Source organism: Saimiri boliviensis, chromosome 7, assembly GCF_048565385.1.
Source record: "Saimiri boliviensis isolate mSaiBol1 chromosome 7, mSaiBol1.pri, whole genome shotgun sequence".
NCBI lineage: Eukaryota > Metazoa > Chordata > Mammalia > Primates > Cebidae > Saimiri > Saimiri boliviensis.
The window spans coordinates 96,230,875-96,252,836 of record NC_133455.1 but is presented as its reverse complement, the minus strand read 5'-3'; the positions used below and the strand labels follow the sequence as shown (position 1 = coordinate 96,252,836).

Here is a 21,962-nt window from a genome sequence, read left to right as displayed (position 1 = left end):
TAAACTATAGGATTAAAGAAAAATTATACACACTAGTAAGAAAAATAGAAGAAGAAACAATACTGCTCTGAAAGAATATTAAAAAAAACAACAACAGAGCTTTGAAATCTCACAGGGAAAAAAAAAAAGCGGGAGTAGCCATATAATGCAAAAAGTAAGGTTGGATTTGTATGGCCTTGAAAATTAAAGCATTAAAAGACAAAAACAACAAATTGAACAAATACTAGAAAAGGCTGAGAAATCTACACACAAATGAAACTCAAATAAACATGAATCTATGAGACTCCAAGAGAGACAAGCTTGGTAATTATCCTGTCAGAGCGAAATTGGAGCAACAGAAATTGTAGCACTAAAAAAAGAAGCTTAACTGCTCAGGTACCCTATAAGGAAGAGTCACAAAGGAATAATTTACCACCTCAGTCAGAGAAGCATTGAGTTAAGATAGAAGCAGTCATGAGCACCTCAAAAAACAGACTCACAAAGCAAAATAACCTTGACAAGCTAGAATGGTCGTCATCCTTGACATTACTGAACTTGTCTCTCACAAATAAAAGGCAGGGTTCAGCCATTCTTGAGTGGATGAGATTAATGGGATGAGGCATTAACTCTGAGACTTTTAGGTCACCTTTCATGCTGTCCAAGTAACTTGGAGGAAGCAATGTGCTTGCTAATTGCTGCATTCACCAATGTACATTGAGTCACGGGAGAATCAACTAATTTGTAATAATATGTATACAGATACTTTTAGGGACTCTTTCCCACTTGTTTTTCTTTTATCTTTTTGAATTTTTTTTTCAATTCTCATTTTAGGTTTGGTGGTACATGTGAAGGTTTGTTGCATAGATAAACATGTCACAGGGGTTTGTTGTACATATTGTTACATCATCCAAGTATTAAACCCAGTACCCAATAGTTAGTTATCTTTTTTGTTCTTCTCTCTCCTCACATGCTCCCTCCTCAAGTAGACGCCAGTGTCTGTTGTTTCCTTCTCTGTGTACATAAGTTCTTATCATTTAGCTCCCACTAATGAGAACATGTGGTATTTGGTTTTCTGTTCCTGTGCTAGTTTGCTCAGGATGATAGCCTCTGGCTCCATCCATGTTCCTGAAAAAGATGTGATCTTGTTCTTTTTTGTGACTGGATAATATTCCGTGGTGTATATGTATCATTTTCTTTATCTAGTCTTTCATTGACGGGCATTTGTTGTGTCCATGTCTTTGTTATTTTGAACAGTGCTACAATGAACATCCCATGTGTGTGTCTTTATGGTAGAATGCTTTACATTCCTCTGCATATATACCCAGCAGTTGCTGGGTCAAATGGTAGTTCTGCTTTTAGCTCTTTGAAGAATTGCCATACTGCTTTCCACAATGGTTGAACAAGTTTACACTCCTACCAACAGTGTATTAGCATTCTCTTTTCTCCACAACCTCACCAGCATCTGTTATTTTCTGACTTTGTAATAAATAGCCATTCTGACTGGTGTGAGATGGTTTCTCATTGTGGTTTTTATTTGCATTTTTCTAATGATCAGGAGTATTGAACTTTTCTTCATGTGCTCCTTGGCCGTATGTGTGTCATCTTTAGAGAGGTGTCTGTTCATGTCCTTTGTCTACTTTTTAATGGGGTTGTTTTTCTCTGTAAATTTATTTAAGTGTCTTGTAGATGCTGGATATTAGACCTTTGTCAGATTCATGCTTTGTAAATGTTTTTTCACACTCTGTAGGTTGTTGGTTTACTCTGTTGATAGTTTCTTTTGCTGTGCAGAAACTTTTAAGTTTAATTAGATCCCACTTGTCAATTTTCGTTTTGTTGCGATTGGTTTTGGTATCATTTTCATGAAATCTTTGCCTGTTCCTAGGTCCAGGATGGCACTGCCCAGGTTGTCTTCCAGGTTTTTTTTTTTTAATAGTTTTGACTTTCCCACTTTTCATTCTTTCATTTGGCACACATTACTGAATGCTAACCATGCACCAGGTACTGCGTTTGTGCCAGCTGTTACAGAAATAAAGCATGAGGTATAGCCTCTCATCAGAAGTAGGAAATATCTTAGGCTTTTATTACGTTTTGAACCCATAAGCAAGTATATATTTAGAAAGATGTTGAGACTTGGGTAGACTTGCTTTTTCCAAATATATTCAAAAATAAGCAAAAATATTTTTTAAGCATTTGAAAAAATACTTGTACTGCTTGGAATTATGTTAGGCTGTATATAACAGAAGAACCCAAAATAACAGTGGCTTAAGCATGGAAAAGTCTTTCTCTCTCTCTGTCATGTGAAAGAATTCAAGGGGAGGGAGTTGGAGACCGGTGTGCTACATCTAGTGTCATCAGGGATCCAGGCTCCTCTCCTTTTGCTGTACCCATACAAGTGTCTTTCATAAGTTCACCACATGGTCCAGGGTGGCTGCAGGCGTTCTACAGCACAGCATTCCTGGGAAACAAGCCAGAAGAAGAAAACGCAGAAAGAGCGGCTCTTCTCAGCTGCATTAGCTCCGTTTGAAGTCTTCCTGAAATCCCAGGCAATACTTCTCACTGGACAGAATTAATCCCTTGGCCATATCTAGTTGTAATGGGGACTAGGAAATGTGTTATTTTGTCCAGCAGTTGGAGAAGGAGTGCACAGCTGCAGGGTGCTCAGTTAGGACTCAGGAAGGAAAGGATGAATACAGGGACAGGTCACTAGCAGTCTTTGCCGCAACAGTACAGATAGGGAATCTGTTCATTTTATGAGACATTTATGAGTGGTTCTACTTTACAGCAGGAAGTGCAAAGCCATGAACCAAATAGAGCTTCACCTACTTTCATGGTTTAGTTCTCTCTATGCCCGTTAGAAGTCTAAAGTCAACTTTGCAGGGAACAAGAAATGTGGTTGTGTTAAATATTTAACTCTAGCTTTGCAAGGTAAAAGGAATCATTCGTATCTCCTTCATTTGTTCTGTTTCCTTGGCCTTGGAAACCTGTGAAACAGCTGCCTTTTCTTGTATTTGTTCAAAATGAGTGATCTGAACAAATGAGTGATTTCCTTATCTGTTCAAAAAGAGTGATCACAGCACCTGCCATTTATTATATATTTACCATTGTGTGGCTCACTTTACTAAGAGCTTTGCATGGATTCTCTGTTATCCTTCAGAAAGACTGAGATAGATGCTATTATTTTCCCCATTTTACCAGTGACACTGAGGCTTAAAGCAGTTAAGCGAGGCTGGGTATTGTAGCTCACTCCTGTAATCCCAGAGCTTTAGGAGGCCAAGGCCAGTGGATCCCTTGAGCCTGGGAGTTCAAGAACAGCCTGGGCAATGTGGCAAAATACCATCTCTACAAAAAATACAAAAATTATCCAGGCATGTTGGCACATGCCTGCAGACCCAGCTACTCAGGAGGCTGAGGCAGGAGGAGCACTTGAGCCTAGAAGGCAGAGGTTGCAGTGACCTGAGATTGCACAACTGCACCCCAGCCTGGGTGACAGAGTGAGACCCTGTCTAAAAATAAAAATAAAGAAGTTAAGTGAATTTTAGAAGGTGGTTTACCAGACAGTAGAACCATGCTTTAATTGAGGAAGATCTTTCTCTAAAATTCAGTGAGTAACCACTGCCCCCTTCATTCTGAAATTTACCAATTAAAGCGCGATGCTCCTGTTGTCCAAGGGAGGGTATCATGCACCCTGTGTGAGTGGATATTAATTGCTTGTGGTCAAAGGTGATGTACTTTAAAGTATTCACAATAAACCATAAATGATAACAATGGTCTTATCTATATGGTTTTGAATATGAGCATAGTTGAATATTCTAAGTTGAACTGTTGATTTTGTTTGTTTTGTTTGGGGTAATTGTTTTTAAGGTCTCTGTTACACAGGTAGGTGAACATGAGAAAAGTCGTTTAAGACAAGAAGCAAATACAGATGAGCACTTACAAAGTAATACCCTTCAGGCAAATCGGAGTATATCTGTACAGTCCTATGAGAAATGAAGATAATTTTGAAAGCTTTTCTCTTCTAAGTCTCCTCCTCTAGTTAGGGAGATTAATTTTCCATGTGAATCTGAACCACTGTGTGCTGACATGAGTATTTTGACCCACCCCAACATCACTTCCCTAATTCCTATTGGTTTCATTCACCATGAATGAGTTTAATTTCATGAAATTCTGTCAGTGTGGTAGGGTCTAGTTGCAAGAGCAAATGATTACACAGAGTTGCTGGCATCAGAGGACATGATGCTATCCAGAGGGCTGACTTCAATCTATCTCATTTCATCTCCTTCACACGACGCAGCTCCCACTCAAATGTCATTCAGGGCTCCGGGGGCTGTTTGTTTCTTTCACCCTTCGAGAAGAACTCACTTTGTCCTCCATATTCACACAAATATCTTTTAAAAACTCAGAAAACCTTCTAAGCAACTAGCTATGCAAGAACTGAGAAGCAAAGCAGTATAAAGTCAAAATGTATTTGTTCCTTTGATTATGTTGTCTCTGTTTGAAGCCCTTACAATACAATAAGCCTAATGCCGAGTGTTATAGTTTGACAAAAAAAGTAAAACGGGCTTGGTTACCAAGATTCTTTCTTGGTGCATAGGACTATACTTGGGTAACACTTACAGAATCATCAATTACTAAAGCAAACTAGAAAAAAAATGGGCCTCAAAAAGAGAGGCAATTTTAAGAACTATGTGCTCAGATGGAGAAAAAAATACAGAGTGCTCACTTTAAAACAACCTATATTTTATACCAATATAAAGAAAATATATTGAAGGCAACGTGACTGCCTATTACAAAGAATGCAGATATTAGATACTCAATTTTCAAGTTGTGATACTCCAAACAGGAAAGAGTAATTAGTTTTGTATAAAAGTTGATTCTTATTTCTAAATTTATAATCTACAAATTGTTTTTAACTATGTATCAGGTGTGTCACTTGAATTTTTCTCTTTGATTTCAAAAGCCATGAATTTCCATTAGTACATATTAAAAACTTCATAGTCTCTTAAATTCAATTGATCAAAATATGAGTATTTCTAAAGCATATTCTGTTGGATACAGAATCCCCATATTTCAGGCAAAAATAAACTACTTAAAGAACTAAGTAAATTTGTTTTCTTTATCTATTTCTTTATCTTTATTTTAATTTTTCAAATGAGAGAATAATATAATTTCCAAAATCCATGAAAGGCTCAGACCGAGAATTGAGTAGAGACCTTACTTACCTCTTTCAGTCCCCCTGAAGTAGCACTGAAAGCTGAGTATATGACTCTGGATCCAGTTGTATTTAAATGAGTTTGATCTTCATGGATACTAAATACAAAACACTTTAGTCACATACACCTCACTTTCTTGATAAATTATTTATATTTTATGTGTTGAAAAGAGGAATCCTTTATTTTCTCAAAAGAACACTGAGTTCCTTTTGAACTTTTATATTCAAATTCTGAAAAGTTTATACTAAAAATTAGAAAATAATTATGGTTATGGCTTCTAGGGATGGAAGGATATTTATGAGCCTCTCACTACAAGAATTTTCTCATTGCATTTAAAAATAGTACAATTCTAATCAAAGAATATGTACATCAATGCAGTACTTATATTAAACTTTGACTCCATAGCTGTTACTATGATCCTAAACTGTGAAGTTAAATGGCTCTCTATCTACCCTATGCCTTGAAATATTTAAAAGTTCTCAGTAAGTAGAAAAGCTAGTATTAAGAGTACTACATAGAAATTAGCGTGTCTTATCAGGTATAACATGACTAGTTAACTACCTTTAGAGGAGGCATGGGTGTTACACAGCTTTTTAGGGACCCATCAATGATTATACAAATATAATCATAAAGAAAGAAAGTAAAGCCTTTATCAAAGAGTTTTCAGATAGTAATGATGAGCCCCAAACAAAACTGTGTTCTTAGCTTATTTTTATTTACTCTTTTTGGTAAAGCTCTGTGGCCTACATGTAGCATATGTCACCAATATAATTATCAGTTTGTAATGCTTTGGGGGAAAAAAAGCATACTGATGACTTAAAACATGTGCCAGTAATCATATAGTATAGCTCAGAACCAGGATGATATCGAAATAAGTTGAGCTGGTATGGCAGCCAGGATAGGATAGGCATTACCAATATAAAAACAACAACAAAATCTCTGTGGTTTAAAGCAACAAATGACTCTGCTTTTATCTCAGGTACCCAAACTAGTAGAGTCTCTACCATCCTATGATGCTGCCTCTCACTTCAAGGCTTCAAGATTCACAACAGAGGTGAAGTTTAGAGCTGGAGAGTTGAGTACTAGCAATAAATGCTTTGGCCTACAACTATTATTTCATACTCTTATTGTATGGCCACAACTAGTCACTTGGCTACCTCTAACTTCATATAAGGACGCATACTGTAATTCTCTATCTACCTTTAAATGGACAAGTAGATATTGGTGAGCATTATTTATATCTTCCACAGTTTATTTGCTGTTTTATTTGGGGCCAAGATTCCCTATTATTTTTTCTGTAAAAGGCCATATAAAATTTTCATTCCACTATCTGGATCACTATTGTAAGTATTAATAACAGATAGGCTTATCTTAGAAAACATCTTCTCCTTTGGTGATGTGCATTAAAAATGATAAAATTCTTCAGTTAACAATTTCTATCACTGATTTGGAAAACTTGACTCATTCTGTACCAATACCATTGATTGATGATCAAGTACCAAAAAATGTTCATGAACGTGTCTGTCAGTTTTTCAGAAAGTTAATATAAATACAGAGTTATTGTGTGACCCAGCAATTCCACCCTTAGGCATATACCCAAGAGAATTGAAAGCACGTGACTACACAAAACCTTGTACACAAATGTTCATAGGAACATTTGTTATAAGACAGTCAGAAAAGGTAGAAATAACCCAAAGACCCCATCATCTGGCAAATAGATACACAAAGTGTGATACTTCCTGCAGTGGAATATTATGTAACAGTAAAAAGGAATGAAATACTGACAAATGCTACAATATGGCTGAACCTGGAAAACATGCTGGGTGAAAGAAGCCAGAAACAACAGAGCACGTTGTATAATTACATTGATATACAATGTCCAGAATAGCAAATCCATTGAGACAAAAAGTAGATTCGTGGTTGCCAGGGGGTGATGAAAAGTGGGCATTGGGAAGTAAAGGATTTAGTTTTGAGTGATGAAAATATTCTGGAATTGGATAGCGGTGATACTTGTAGAACTCAGAATATATTAAAATTTACTAAACTGCAAGCTTTAAAATGGTAAATTTTATATGAATTTCATCTCAGGAAATAGTTTTTTTAAGTATGTGCTATAGTGAGTGGTCACCGCTTTTCCACATAGTACTTTCTGCCTCCATTTTACGGGGAAGTGTAACCAGTGCCTCCTACTGTATTCTCACGAGACAATGTAAGTTTCCAAATCTATCAGAGTGTCACGGGTCAGTCATTATGCTGATCAGTTTTCTAAATGGCATAACTTTACATTTCAACAAACTAGAGGCTAAGTAGAATAAATATCTGATTTGAAGTCAGAGAACCTTTATTAGAGACATGAGCAAGTCTCTTAGCTTTCCAAGCCTTATTTTCTTCATTTGTGAAACAGGAATGGTCCTGCATGCTTCACTAGGATACTGGAAAAGACCAGATGAAACTATATGTATATTTATATCTATTAAAGTACTATTTTCTGTATTTCTAATCTTGTGTTCTAATTTCAGGTTTAGCTTATTTCTTCAAATTGTTCAGCCTGCTTTTCTTTAAATAAATTTCTTACAAAAATCTGAACATTGGAAGTCAACATCCTTAGGTTGGAACCCCAGCTCTGCCATATTTCTATTATGTGACCTTGCATAGGTAGTTTAACCTCTCTGAATCTGAGGTTTTTCCATAAAAAGGGGAATATAAAGTCTCCCTCAGGATGCCAGTGTAAGAATTAAATGAGAACATGTAATTATTTGGTGTAGCCTCTTTGCATGGTAAACTGTCTGTGACATACTGCAATAAGGCTCATGATAAATCTCACCCTCCAAAATCTTCATACCTACAAATACTAGTCTACTTACTTGGTCTGTTTGCAAACCTAAAAATTTCAGTTTCTTAAGTGCTCCTTCTAATATTTCTTTTCTGTCTCTTCAATAATGAAATATGTATACTGTCACCAGAGAAGATTACTGTTTTTTTCTCTGAAAAAATCATGCTGCACACTAATTAGATTATATTTGTATGTGCCAATTACCTGTAAGTTGTATGCAAATCTGATTTTACTCTGAAATGTATCCCCTGAAAAAGTTATATATATGTATATATATTATGCACACATTTACCTATATACACATATGCATATGTGTATATATAAACATACATTTATATACATGTCATCTTACACATGCAAAATTAGAATTGAGGTTTTTAACTATGATGATCAAACATTCATTTAGTGTAACAGGAAAACACTTAACTCCACTGGAATGGGCAGACTTGGCAGATAGAGCTCTCTTCTTCTTCCTTCCCCATTAGAGAATTCATTGGTGCACTTTGTTCAGTTGAAATGGAAGAACCAACCCAAGAATTCATTAAAAGGATTAAACAGTCAGTTACTAGAAATTCCGGCCTAAGATACCAATATATGTTAAATCGCAACAGCAACCATTCTGACCACTAGGCTAAGTTTGCTGTCTTTAACAGTGCCAGAGCCAAATGCTCAACATGAGCAGGAGCCTGTTTTCTTTTAAACAGTAGACTTCACTACTGTAAAATTTTTTGCATCTAACTCAGGAGTCAGTTGAATCTTAGCCTCAATGTGTAAGGAGAAGGGGTGAAAAATAGGACTGTGTTTCACAGAGTTCCAGATGGTCGTGTATGGATTTGGTCTGAGAGCTGTGAATTATAAGGAACAATTCATGGTGGGATTCAGACTTCAATCTTGTTATCTTCATGGACTGAAATGGAGAACGAGGTGTCTAATGGAACTACAGAGAGAGGGAACTACCAAATCTTCTCTCAACATAAGTGACATTCATTCATCTCTTTATTTACTCAAGAGGTATTTATTGAGCATTTAGGTATCAGGCCACATGGAAATCCCCAGGAATAAAAGGTGTCCAGGGTCCTGAGAAGGTCACAGTGCAGTAAGGGAAAGCAAACACAGCATAAACCTGTCATGAAATCATAGGATGCATGATAATAATACTAGCATTTAGTGATACTCTGACAGGATAGTGATGCCTCTGATTTTGCTGGGGTCAGGAAGTTGCATAGAGGAGTATGAGTCTTGAAGCAAAGGAAATAATAAGAAAGGTGAGGTAGAAAGTAATATCCAGAGAAAACAATATGAGGAAAAACATGGCAGCATGTCACATTCTGAATCTTGCGGTTTCGTTGGACTGGCTGGAGCCCACGGTGCCTGTGGGGACACAGCAAGATGGGCGGTGCTAAATGATGCTGTAGTAAGGAATGTGGTTTTCTTCCTGTAGGCAATGGGGGGAAGCACTTGAGCATTTAAAAAGCAGAGAAGTCTGATCAGGTTCGATTTGAGGCCGTGTAGAGAGGAGAGTGGACGGAGTCTAGAAGCAGGCTCCTTTTGAAGACTATTGGAAGAGCCCAGATGGGAGATGGCGAGGATAGGAATGGAAAGTACAAGGCCGGGTGCGGTGGTTCACGTCTTTAATCCCAGCAGTTTGGGAGGCCGAGGCAGGCAGATCATTTGCAGCTGGGAGTTCAAGATCAGCCTCGCCAAGATGGTGAAACTCCAATTTTACTAATAATACAAAAATTAGCCAAGCATGGTGGTGTGCCCCTGTATTCCCAGCTACTCAGGAAGCTGAGGCAGGAGAATCTCTTGAAACCAGGAGGCAGAGGTTGCAGTGAGCCAAGATCGTGCACTGCTCTCCAGCCTGGGGGACAGAGTGAGACTCTGTCTCAAAAATAAATAAATTAATTAATAATAATGGAGAATACAGGAACTATATATGTCTGAGACATAGAATTGATAGAGCTGGTAAGCTATTTAAATATGAATGTTCTGGAATCAGGCTCAGGTTTTTAAATTGGGAGACACAAAAGGAACAATAGGTTGGTTATAGGAATGGTCATGTAAAGTTAGTATCTCCCAGCAAAGTAATGATGGTAGATGGCCCAGAACAGAAGCAAAGGAGAGAGAAATGATGAAGATGCACCCATCTGAGAGGTAGGAGGAACATAAAGGGAATAGTGTCAAGCAACACGGGGATGAGAACATTCTGGGAAAGAGGGAAATTGTTTAAGAGAATCTTATCACAAAATGATAATGGTCTGTCAGAAAAGTGCTCCAAGTTACTCGTGAGAAGACCACCAGCAATCTCTGGGAGAGCAGCTGTAATGGGTGGAGACTATGATTTGCTTCATGAAATTAGTACCATTAGACCCCTAGCCTTTTAAACTCATTTCCAACCAATGACTCAAGTATCTAAGAATTTTTTTTTTTATTCTCATGAGTTTCCTACTTACATAGTTAAATAGGGAGAGGGAATCAACCGACATCTATGCTCTGGCAGGGAAAAAGGGCAGGTGTTCCAGAGTTATTTTCAGTGCTGATATAGGAATCTGTCCTTCACAAGGTTCCAAGGAAGGCATGGAGTCCTTGTCCTCACTAATAGTGGTAGTGTTCTCTGGTAAACCCGATTCCAGGTGACCTGCTGAAGCTGGTGAGAGCTTCAGGAAGGGGATAGTAGAATATGGAAGTTTTGGAATAGCTGTTAGGAGAAAGAGAGTGACATTGCACAGAACAGGGTGTTAATTCATGCATGAAGAAGGAGGGAGTGAACACAGTTATCTGCAGAGAATGAAATTGGACCTGTGGCCATGGATCATTCCTACACCTGCATTCACCACCACTGATTTTCTGAAATTTAGGGCATTCTGGAGAGAGGCATTTTAAGATCAAACACTGTTCTTAATGCTCCATCTCATTGAGTTTAATGAGACATACTTAAAAACAAATGGACCGTTTTCCAGGGGGCTGAGTTCACACCCAGCTTCACAGAGTAGAAACTAAAAATGTTCTAAATTAACTCAAATCAATTTTTAAAAGATTTTCTGAGCAGAGAGCACATTTGGCTAAGACCTTTGGTGCCACGTGAAACATATAAACGATTGATTGAATGAAAATAGGCCATCCTTTCTCTTCCTTAGACACTAAGCAGCTTTTTGTCCTGCTCTTTTTTACTTTAATTGGAAGCATTTTTAGGTTTTAGAGCCAGTTCTGTTCTAAATATATGAATACTTATTTTTCCCCTTTCTGAAAAGTCAGAGATTTTTTCCCTTTCTAAAAAGAAAGGTTAGAGATTGAAAAGTTAAATATTTCTTCTCTGCAGCTAGAAGGAAAATAACCATTTGGTTCCAGCTGAGCTTGTCTGGACTCCATAATTTCCTCTATTTGAGTTTCTAGTATACCTGCATTCAGCTCCCCCAGCAGTCACATCTCACAGTAGAGGAGCATCACTGGCTATTTTCTAATTTCCCCAAGGGAGAGGTGTCCACAATCAGGAACAATAGTGTTGAATTGCAGGCACACTTCTTTACTAAAAATTCCCTCTAAATATTGTAATGTCCTTTTACTATGAAATTTTACAGGCTGTGATTTTGAAGAGAGCTCTTTCTCTGGCTTTTCTGTGTGGGCTTCAAGGAGCCTTTTGCAGAGCTTATAACTTGGAGTGAACGCCAAGAATGAAGAACTCAGACAATCCCAGCTGAGCAGGGCTAATGGGTAGCTCTTCCAAGAGGGTCCGCCCCAGCATCCGTCCACCATGTATTTATTGAAAGGGCTTGTATTAACTACAAACATCCATTAGATGGTCATTTGAGGTGGGTAGCTGAGGCACCTGTGACCTTGTACACACACTGCATTCTTAGGAGGCTGTTTTCAGCATTCCTTATCCACACACTCCACTCCCTGTCCTGTTTTCAGGGTCGAGTTTCATTCCCATGCACAAAAAACATACGCAGTGCCTCAGTAATTTTCCATGCCCTAACCTCAGATGCCATGTACATAAGCTTGAATATGTTACCGGGCACCCTACACCTCCCCCTTCGTTAATTCTTACAGCATGCTGGTCACTCAGTGAAAGAGGTAAGCTATTCTTTCTTGGTTGTATATGCATCGGGTGGCAGCACAGAGCCATCTGCAGATGCCTAGCAAACAGATACAAAACAGAGTAAGTATAGCGGCCATCACCCAAATGAGTGTGTTTACACCAGACAACCAAGTATTCCGGTTTAGCCATCAAAAGCCTTCTTGTAATTGCTGAAGGGTACTTGTTTGTAATTGCTGCGACCATTCTTAAAGTTGTTTCTTTAATTCACACTCAGGAGTGGAAATTTGAGAAGACGGATGTCATGATAAGCCCCTTGCAGATGTGCTTTTCTAAATTACTGCAAGGTGGAATCTCCTTCCCAACTTTGGGTTAAATTTACAGGCAGCCACAAGTCTGCTTGCCGTTTTAAAATCATGACATAGGTTATATTTAACTGTGTAACATTTTGATGAGACAGGCATATAGCATACCAACTACTGGAAGAGACTTTAATACTATAAAAGGATTGATTCTGCTCTATGTTAGGAACACCTTGCCCAAGCAGAAGTATATGAGGGTGTGTAGTACAAATCATGACTGTATCAGTAATATTATTGTGCAAAAAGAGGGTATTGTTGCCACGACTATGACATGATATATTCACCATGTGAAAGAACCTTTTTAAAAAAGGGAAGTCCTAAACCCAAAATTTAGGTATGAGCAGAGCTTAAAGCTTGTTTCTCTTTTAGTTGTAATGTTCTGAAAGCCCATAGGCTGACCAAGTGATAGAACTATTGGAGGGACTCCCAAATCCAATAGTTTGATTTGCAAACATTCGATAACCATGGGGACCCCAGTCAAGTAAGGTGTTATTATTAAACAGAGGCTCTTGGCCCAGTGCAGGTTGTCTGCACGGAGACCGACAGACAGCCTCAAACTTACATCACCAGTCCCTACTCGGATGACATATGGGAAGATCAGGCACTTGTGTGGCTTCATTGGAGACTTCAGTAAGATTAGTGGCAGCAGCAGAAATAAAGGTCAGATTTGCAAGCTCAGCATCCCTTTGGGGCTGATTGTACAGATACTCCTAAGGAACGAGAGTAACACACTTATTATGTGCTATTAAAGAGGGATTACTAGACAATCATGTCAAGGAGTCATTACGTGTAATCCATCTCAAATTTTCAATTAAGGGGTAAGATGGGGATCTATTGACCTCCTGTCCAAAAAATAGTATTAAATGACAAAGGCAGTTCAGCATCCCACCATGTGATGACCTTTAGAACAGGGATTTAGAATATGACTTCAATAAACATGTTCTTGAGCTGATCCCACTTAGCAAAGGACAAGAATTACCAGTCACCCTAACATCTGTTCCTATCTTACGTTCTCAGCCATTTCCCCAGTTACCACCGGTTACCTAAGAAACCGGTTCTCTGCAGTTGCAGGGGCTTCCATGGCGGCAAGCTGGATAGTTGCGTGTTGATCCAATCTCTTTAGCTGTCCTCTGGCGTCAGGTGCCTTCCGAGTCATCACCATCATTGCTGATCGATTCGCCAGTGACAGGTCCTGCTCTCAAGGAGAGAGCCCCATAGTCCCCCTTTTTTGTTTATTAAGATATATTTTAAGGGTTTAATGAGCTTGTTTAACAATGGCCTAACCGGTTGAATTACAGGGGGTGCCAGTTTTGTGTTGTATGTGTTAAATCTGCAATGCATATGTAAATTGAGCACTCAGGGAGTAAAGTCCATTATTAGTTTTTATAGTTTATGGAAAGCCTAAAGTTATAGTAGATTTGAACAAATGAAAAATTGCATCTTTGGTTTTGTTTGTTTTGGGGAGTAGCATGTATCAAGCCTGTATAAGTGTCCACGGTAACGTGGAGAAATTTGAAACCTCCAAAGGGTGGTGTTATTCTGAAGAACATCAGTTTGCCAGATAGCATTAGGCATCAGACTTCGTGGGTTGGCACTAAGCCCTAAGGAAAAAGGAGAGAGAGAATGCTGTTGGCAATCAGGACAAGTTTTCATAATCACCCGAGCTTGAGCAAGTGTTAAATGAAACTCAATACTTTCATTCTGTGGGCATTCTGATGAAAAAAAGCATGATCAGCTTGAGCTTGCAAAAATGCAGAACAATCTGCAAACCACATCTGTGGTTGTACCAGAGCGTCAGCTTGAGCGTTGCCTTCTAATAAAGGACCAGATAACTTAGAATGAGAGCGAATATGGGTGATGTAAGGATGGTGATGACGGGCACAGAGGAGCTCTTGAGCTGTAAGAAACAAAGCTAGTAGAGATTCATTAGTAATGCTCTTCACGTGTGCAAGATCTGAATGAGTGATACCATATACCACATAAGCAGAATTACTAATTATATTCATGTTTTGGCGAGGGAAAGTTTGTAAGGCTCATATTAGAGCACATAACGCCACCTGTTGCATAGTTTTAAAATGTTCCTGATTTTGGGTTGCCTATTTTGCATGGAATCTTTCCGCACTATAGCTGTCCTTTTGGTTTTTTTAAACCATCTGTAAAGACGGTAGTGGCGTGAAGCAAGGGCTTAGAGACAACAATAGACACAAATTTAACAGGCACAGTTTGTAAAAAGTTCAGGAGCTGACAGGCTGGTAAATGGAAGCTGATATTACCAATAAAGTCAGCCATGGCTACTTGCCAATTAAGATTACAAGCTAGGAGGGTATGAAATTGTTCCTTACCTACTAGTAGCAAAAGAGTAGCAGGGTTATTGGACACAACACTGGCACTGCTTTATGATAAGAGAAGCTATTAAATCTGTGGTCTTTTATGTATGTTTAGAGGGATTATGAAACAGGTACACAGCACATAAAGTACAGAAATGGCAAAATGTAAAGCCTACCTGCTAAACTAAGGCATGGAAGGGATGGATATTTTGATTTTTACTGTATTTTGGCCCTTGAAAGTTATTACCATGTGACTGCAAGTCGCCAGGATAATAAACCTGCATTGAGTTAGCTTAAGTGTGCAAAAAAAAAAAGAAAAAACAAAAACAAAAATTATTTTTAAATGTCCTTAGGTGCTTTTAAGTGTCCTTAGGCCATTTTCTTGCATTAGCCTTTAGCTGGAATGTCTTAGAGATGAGCTTGGGAAAGCAGGGCTGTGGCCAGTTTCTTCCCATCTGCTCGGGGCTCGGGGCTCGTTAGGCAGCCTCTCTTTTTAACAGTCTGCCACCTGTTGCTACTCTCGCCCTGAGAGGAAGGAAGGAAAACTACAAGCAGCAGCAAGCAGCCAGAGAATAACCAGGTGGTAACGCGCATGTATAAGCGCGGAGGCAGGACGCAAGAGGGTAACGGGCTAGGAGAAAACCACTCCTCTTATCTTTCAAGCCACCTACGCTTGGAGCCAACCCTGTTAGGTAAGGTATTGAAAATATACTGGGCTTTTTTTTATTATTATTTTTACTACCCCAAAACAGAGAAGCTCAGGAGGGAGCAGACTTTCAGGGTCTGCTTTGAAGTTTCCTAGCCACAGTGTTGTTAAACATTTTATAAAAAAGCAAAACATTCCTTACTGCTGTGTCTATCTTCTGGAGATGACAGCAGCTGGCAGAGCTCGTCCACCTCAGCCTAGTTAGCATTTAACATGTGGCTAAGGGAGAGCACCCCTCGTTAGCGGGCTTCTCCCCCGGAGCTGTGTACTCTAGGCTGCTCCACACTCCTCTGCCTGCCTTAGGCTAATAAGGTTGGGGTGCAATGGACTGTGTTTTAGCTTTTTCCCAGGGGGCCAAGGAAGACGAGGAATTGCTTGTCAGCTGAGACATGTGAGGGGTGGCAGGGATGAGCAGAAGTAGGAAAAGCAGCAGCAGAGCAAGCAGCAGGCCACTTTCTGGGCACAGTTACTAAGGCATGTGACCATGGTGAGGAGGATTCTCAGGACCGGCTGGAGCTGCCTGCAGCCACCCGGGGACTCAGCCTGGCTTCCCTTTGTTACCACAAACCGAGAAAGGGGCAACTTGCCTAGACGGCCAGTGACTAAATGGGCACTCCATGGCATCTTAGCAACTCTCCTGTCCCAGGCTTCTGTGGGCAGCAAGAAAGCCAGAGCTTTCTGGGATAAAACCCAGGAGGCAGCATGCAACTTTCCCTGATACTCCAGGGAAACAGAAAAAAGACAAGGCCAGAAAGGTCGATGCTGGAAGTAGGAAGTGAGAACTTGCATATTAGGAAGACAATCAGAATCAGCCACTTTTCTTCCCTCCCGGAGACGCCCCTCCAGCAGGGAAGTGTGTCAAGGGGACATGGCCACCCGATCATGTAGATGTTCACTGACCAGGAGTCTTATCCAAGAACTGTCCTTTGGCCTTCAGTCTCTTTAAGGGGAATGGGAGGCACTGTTGCCTGAATGGAGCCAACAGATGCAGGTCCCTTTAAGGGTCGAGGAAAAGAAGGCAATAGCTTTTTTTTTTTTTTTTTTTTTTTTGAGACGGAGTTTCACCCTTGTTACCCAGGCTGGAGTGCAATGGCGCGATCTCGGCTCACCGCAACCTCCACCTCCTGGGCTCAGGCAATTCTCCTGCCTCAGCCTCCTGAGTAGCTGGGATTACAGGCACGTGCCACCATGCCCAGCTAATTTTTTGCACTTTTAGTAGAGACGGGGTTTCACCATGTTGACCAGGATGGTCTCGATCTCTCGACCTCGTGATCCACCCGCCTCGGCCTCCCAAAGTGCTGGGATTACAGGCTTGAGCCACCGCGCCCGGCCCGGCAATAGCTTTTCTATAGGGGAGGAAAAAGCTCTGTTCTGTCCTTATCCTCACTAGAAAAAAATCTCTTCCTTATTCCCCATAGAAGGGAATGAAAAGGGGAGAGGAGCCTCTCCCTGTTGTTCTGCTTTTTGTTTTTCCTTCTCCTTTAAATCTCCTGAATTCCTTTCAGGTGGAGAAGATGGGCTGTTTGACTCACCGCAATATGGCAGATAAAGAGGTTACAACATAGGGCGTACCAGCGCCCAGGTGGTCAAAATAGTAACGTTAGTCAAATGACCTTGCTCATATCCTCTTTTCAGGCAGCGACCTACCTGCTCCCATAACTCCTAATCTAAGGTTCCTTGATCAGGAAACCAAGGGCATTCCTGCTGAATTAAGAGCCTAAGCTTATGTAGAGCTCCAGGGTCTACAGTGCACTGGAGAGCCTTTTAAAACAGTAGCTGTTGCACTGTTTTAAAAAATACTTTCTGCTCTTTGGTCGTTTCTTGACCCATGATATTTTACGTGTGCAGCCCATCCTCCTGATGGGAGTCAGGACTGCCTCTTACCAGGATTCCTCAGAAATTGATGAGCTCTCCTTTTAAGTGTAAATTCAAGGTGATCACGTTGAGGGCACCAGCTGCAGACCTGATAGCCTGCAGTGAACGCCAAGAATGAAGTACTCAGACATTTCCAGCTGAGCAGGGCTAGTGGGGAGCTCTTCCGAGAGAGACCACCAAGTATTTATTGAAAGGGCTTGTATTGTTTACAAACATCCACTAGATGGTCATTTAAAGAGGATTACTGAGGCACCTGTGATCTTGTACACACTCACACTGCATTCTTAGGAGGCTGTTTTCACATCACACACTCCACTCTCTGTCCTATTTTCAGGGTCAAGGAGCTTCATTCCCATGCACAAATAACATACACAGTGCCTCAGTAATTTTCCACTCCCCGGCCTCAAATAGCATGTACATAAGCTTGATCAGGTTGCCGTGCACCCCCACACCTTTGCTGCTGTGGCCGCTTTCTGAAAAGGAGTTGTCAGAATTACTAACCAATTCCACTTTGGGTGTTAATCGAACATTTGTGGCTTGTCAGTTTAAAACCAGGCTTAGCTCAAAATACCCTTTGACAATTAGTTTTGCCTTCTTTTTATTTCATTCTAAAAATTACTAATATATTTACCTCAATTCACGTACCCCCTAAAATTATTTTCCACAAACCAAGTACAAACTAGCTTATAAACCTATAAGAATGCCTTGATTTCTAGAGCTATTGCACATTGATTCATTTAATAAATATATATTGGGGATCCACCCTGTGGTGGGCTCCATGCCGTTTTGCAGATACTGAGTTGGGTAAGCATGGCCTTATCCATTGGGTGCTCAGAATTGATTTTGCCTACCATTCAGTAAAGAGCATTGTATGTTCCACAGTGAAGGTCATCTCCATCAGCTTTGCTAAATTTGGATTAGTCTGAAATTTAAATTGTATATCATTTTATTCAATTCATTCTGCAATTCCTTTTATAAAGCATAGTCCTTATGTAAATACCTTCATATTCATTTCTCTCATAATTACAAAGTTTCCTCATGTAGAGCACACCTATAATTTCTGCCCTTGAAATTAGTAGGTAAGAGTAAATGTTTATGAGAAGTTGCAGGCTTCTAATAGGTTTTTTACATTGTTGAAGTTTGTGTGAATTTAGGGTTAGATCATAGATATTTCTGTCTTTTTTTTTTCATATACAATTTTGGAACTAGGTGGATTGTTAAAGATTGTGTGTTCTTGAGAAAGAAATCTTTGAAGTCTAGATTTTAGAATCTAGTCCAGGTCACACTATGAAAGGGGACAAATAGGCCTAATGCCTAATATCTGCTTTTCACCAAAAAAAAAAAAAAAAAAAAAAAAAAGATTTCAGGCTGTGCTTAGAATGTTCTTATGAGCATTGACTTTGTGCCAATGTATTTAAATTCTCAGTTTTTATATTTAGAAAACCTTACCTGACTTCATCAGGTCATGTTCAAGAAAGGCTTAAAGAGGAAATCTTGAGTGAAAAATACAGTTAGCCACTTGCAGAAGTTGTTCCTTTTTAAAGATGCCATTGTTAAAACTGTAGTTATAATACATGCTCTCTGTAAAAGGTCAATTAGCAGATTCCCCAGAATATTTAAAGTTTTTGCTACCTTCTAAATGTCAAGTTGAAGTTGGGAATCTTATAATATTTGGAAGAATTTTGCCACGTGATTGTCTATATGTTGAAAAAGGAATTCCATGTTAAGGATGAAAGAGTGGTAAGAAATCTTGTCTTGCCTCCAAAAGACCGAGGCAGAGAAGGGCGTGGTCCAGACAAGCACGTAAGTTCCCACACAGAGCCCCACTCTTGGAATGGGAAGGAAATGGAACACTTTAATACTTGACCTCCTTTCCTTGAATGAAATGGTTTGAAGGCGGCAGTATGGAGTAGCAGAAGGAATAGTTTTCATTCTTTTTTAATAAATGAAAGGCTTTACACCTGCACATAGACTATGGAGGCTGTTTTGGGAGAGGTTTGGAAAGATAAAGGGAAGAAAATTACTAGTGAGACTTGGTGTTGGTCCTGGTTACGGCCAGAGAAATAAAAAGTTTGGTCCATGAGTTTGAACATTTGATTTTCAGAGGCTGGAGGAAAAGAGGTGAGGACAGATATGGATGTAGATATCTTTGTTTTTGAGTTTAAATGTGAGAAAATTCATGCTTAGTCCCTTCAGTTTTTTGCTGAGAGGTAAGATGTAAGAGAGAAAAAATATCTTTTCTTGACCTACCTCAAGAGTCAGATGGGCATTACTGTGACAAAAGAGAGACTAACGAGAAAAGCATAACAAATGTATTTAACCAAAGTTTTCTGTGACACAGCCTTCAGACATAAAGACTGTGCCCAGGGAAACATGTATTTTTAGGAACAGTAGTTGTAAATAAGAGTGGAGAACAAAAAGGTAATACCTAATGGTAATAACCTGGGGAGAACTCGGTGAGGCCTGTTTGTTCAGATTCTTCTTGGCGTCTGGGTGTAGAGGCTGAGGGTCTTATGATCTGCTTTCAGAGAATGTAGGTCAGAGATCTTTTTTTCTTTTCTTTTTCTTTTTTTTTAGACAGGGTCTTGCTCTGTTGCCAGGCTGGAGTGCAGTGGAGCGATCTCAGTTCACTGCAACCTCTGACTCCCTGGTTCAAGCGATTCTCCTGCCTCAGCCTCCTGAGTAACTGGGATTACAGGCACGAGCCAGCACGCCCCCCTAAATTTTTTTTTCTTTTCTTTTTTTTTTTTTTATTGCATTTTAGGTTTTGGGGTACATGTGATGAACATGCAAGATTGTTGCATAGGTACACACATGGCAGTGTGCTTTGCTGCCTTCCGTCCCCTCACCTGTATCTGTCATTTCTCCCCATGCTATCTCTTCCCACCTCCCCGCCCCCCGCCCCTCCCCCGTTTCCCCCCAACAGACCCCAGTGTGTAGTGCTCCCCTCCCTGTGTCCATGTGTTCTCATTGTTCAACACCCGCCTATGAGCGAGAATATACGGTGTTTGATTTTCTGCTCTTGTGTCAGTTTGCTGAGAATGATGGTTTCCAGGTTCATCCATGTCCCTATAAAGGACGTGAACTCATCGTTTTTGATGGCTGCATAATATTCCATGGTGTATATGTACCACATTTTCCCTATCCAGTCTATCGTTGGGCATTTGGGTTGGTTCCAGGTCTTTGGCCCCCCTAAATTTTGTACTTTTTTTAGTAAAGACGCAGTTTAACATGTTGGCCAGGATGATCTCTATCTCCTGACCTTGTGATCTGCCCACCTCGGCCTCCCAAAGTGCTGGGATTACTGGTGTGAGTCACCACACACAACCCAAAGATTTTTTTTTTTTATGACCATGCTTCAGAGGCAAAAGTGGGGAGAAGGTTATGATGTAAGCTCCAAGGTGCCATATTATGCCATAGCATGTTCTGAGCCCCAATGAATACAAGTGCATCGTCTAAGAAAGTTGTGGAGGAATAAGGATTGGGGTTTGAAGAGAGTTTTGGGTGTTTGGGACAATCTATCTATTATTAGGGACAGGAAAAGTTTCCTGGCAACAGTGAGTATCCAACTATGGTTGAAAACTGTGAATGTGTCTTTGTATCAATATGCCTGGTTGTGTTATTCCTCTGCTAGTACAGAATGGTCTAGAGGTAGAAAAGGGATCAGAAAGAGCCAAACATGAAGTTCTGCAGGGAAGCTGCTATAGAAGAAACTAAATATGAAGACACTGAGGATCTGGTGAGAGTGGTTAGTGGGATTCACATGAAGGTTCCATAGAGAGGGAAGTGAAACCATGGAGTAAGTGAGAGATCAGTGGGGAAAGAGTGTTGAAGGTTTCTGTGAGGTACAAGAGCAGTCATTCTTGGAGTAAGGAAGTTAGGGAATTTGAAGAAAAGGGGTGAAATATCTGCACAGGGGATCTATATAGGTGTTCTGGATAAGGGATCAGCAAACTTTTACTGTAAAGGGCAAGATAGGAAATATTTTCAGCTTTGCATGTCATTTAAGCTTTGCAGGCCATCATTTTTGTTACAACTTCTCAACTCTCCTTAAAGCATGAAGGCAGTCATAAACAATAAGTAAACACGTGGACATGGCTGTGTTTCTGTAAACCTTTTTAATAGAGTAAGTGGTAGACCAGATTTTTCTCAGCAGCTGTAGTTTGCTGACCCCAGTCATAGATAATAACTTCCAAGATGTGGAGAAAGTTAAGCAGAAGCAAAGAATTAGAAATCAAGGGGCTAAGAAGCTTTATGATTTGTATATTGACTAAAGCCATCTAGATAAGGCTTGTTGAGAATCCGTGTGAGGCTGGTGATCATGAATTATGGAAGAGCTACTCAACTGCTCTGTGTGATTCCTTCAGCCGCATTTGGCTGTGAGAGTGAAGTCACAGAAAAGGCCAGTGTTTGCATTCATATAGGGCAGGAGGTTTGCTAGATGGGTATAGTGGAATGATAGAGGAGGAGGGAAATTTAGGATATTGAAATGATGGGTAGTGGTCAGTAAGCTAGAGAAAGGATAAAACTGATAATAGAGAGCAAGTAGAGGGGTTAGTTAACTGATGATCATCAGGTCTAATACGCAGATCAGCTTCATGAGGGCAGTGACTCTGTTTTGTTCTCACATGTCC

The 21,962-nt window shown here is 39.9% G+C and overlaps 1 protein-coding gene across 1 annotated transcript in view; it reads left to right on the top strand.

Annotated features, from left to right (window-relative positions):
• SLC2A13 (solute carrier family 2 member 13) overlaps positions 1 to 21,962 on the top strand; it is a 342,174-nt gene that overhangs the window by 240,970 nt on the left and 79,242 nt on the right. The window lies entirely within an intron of this gene.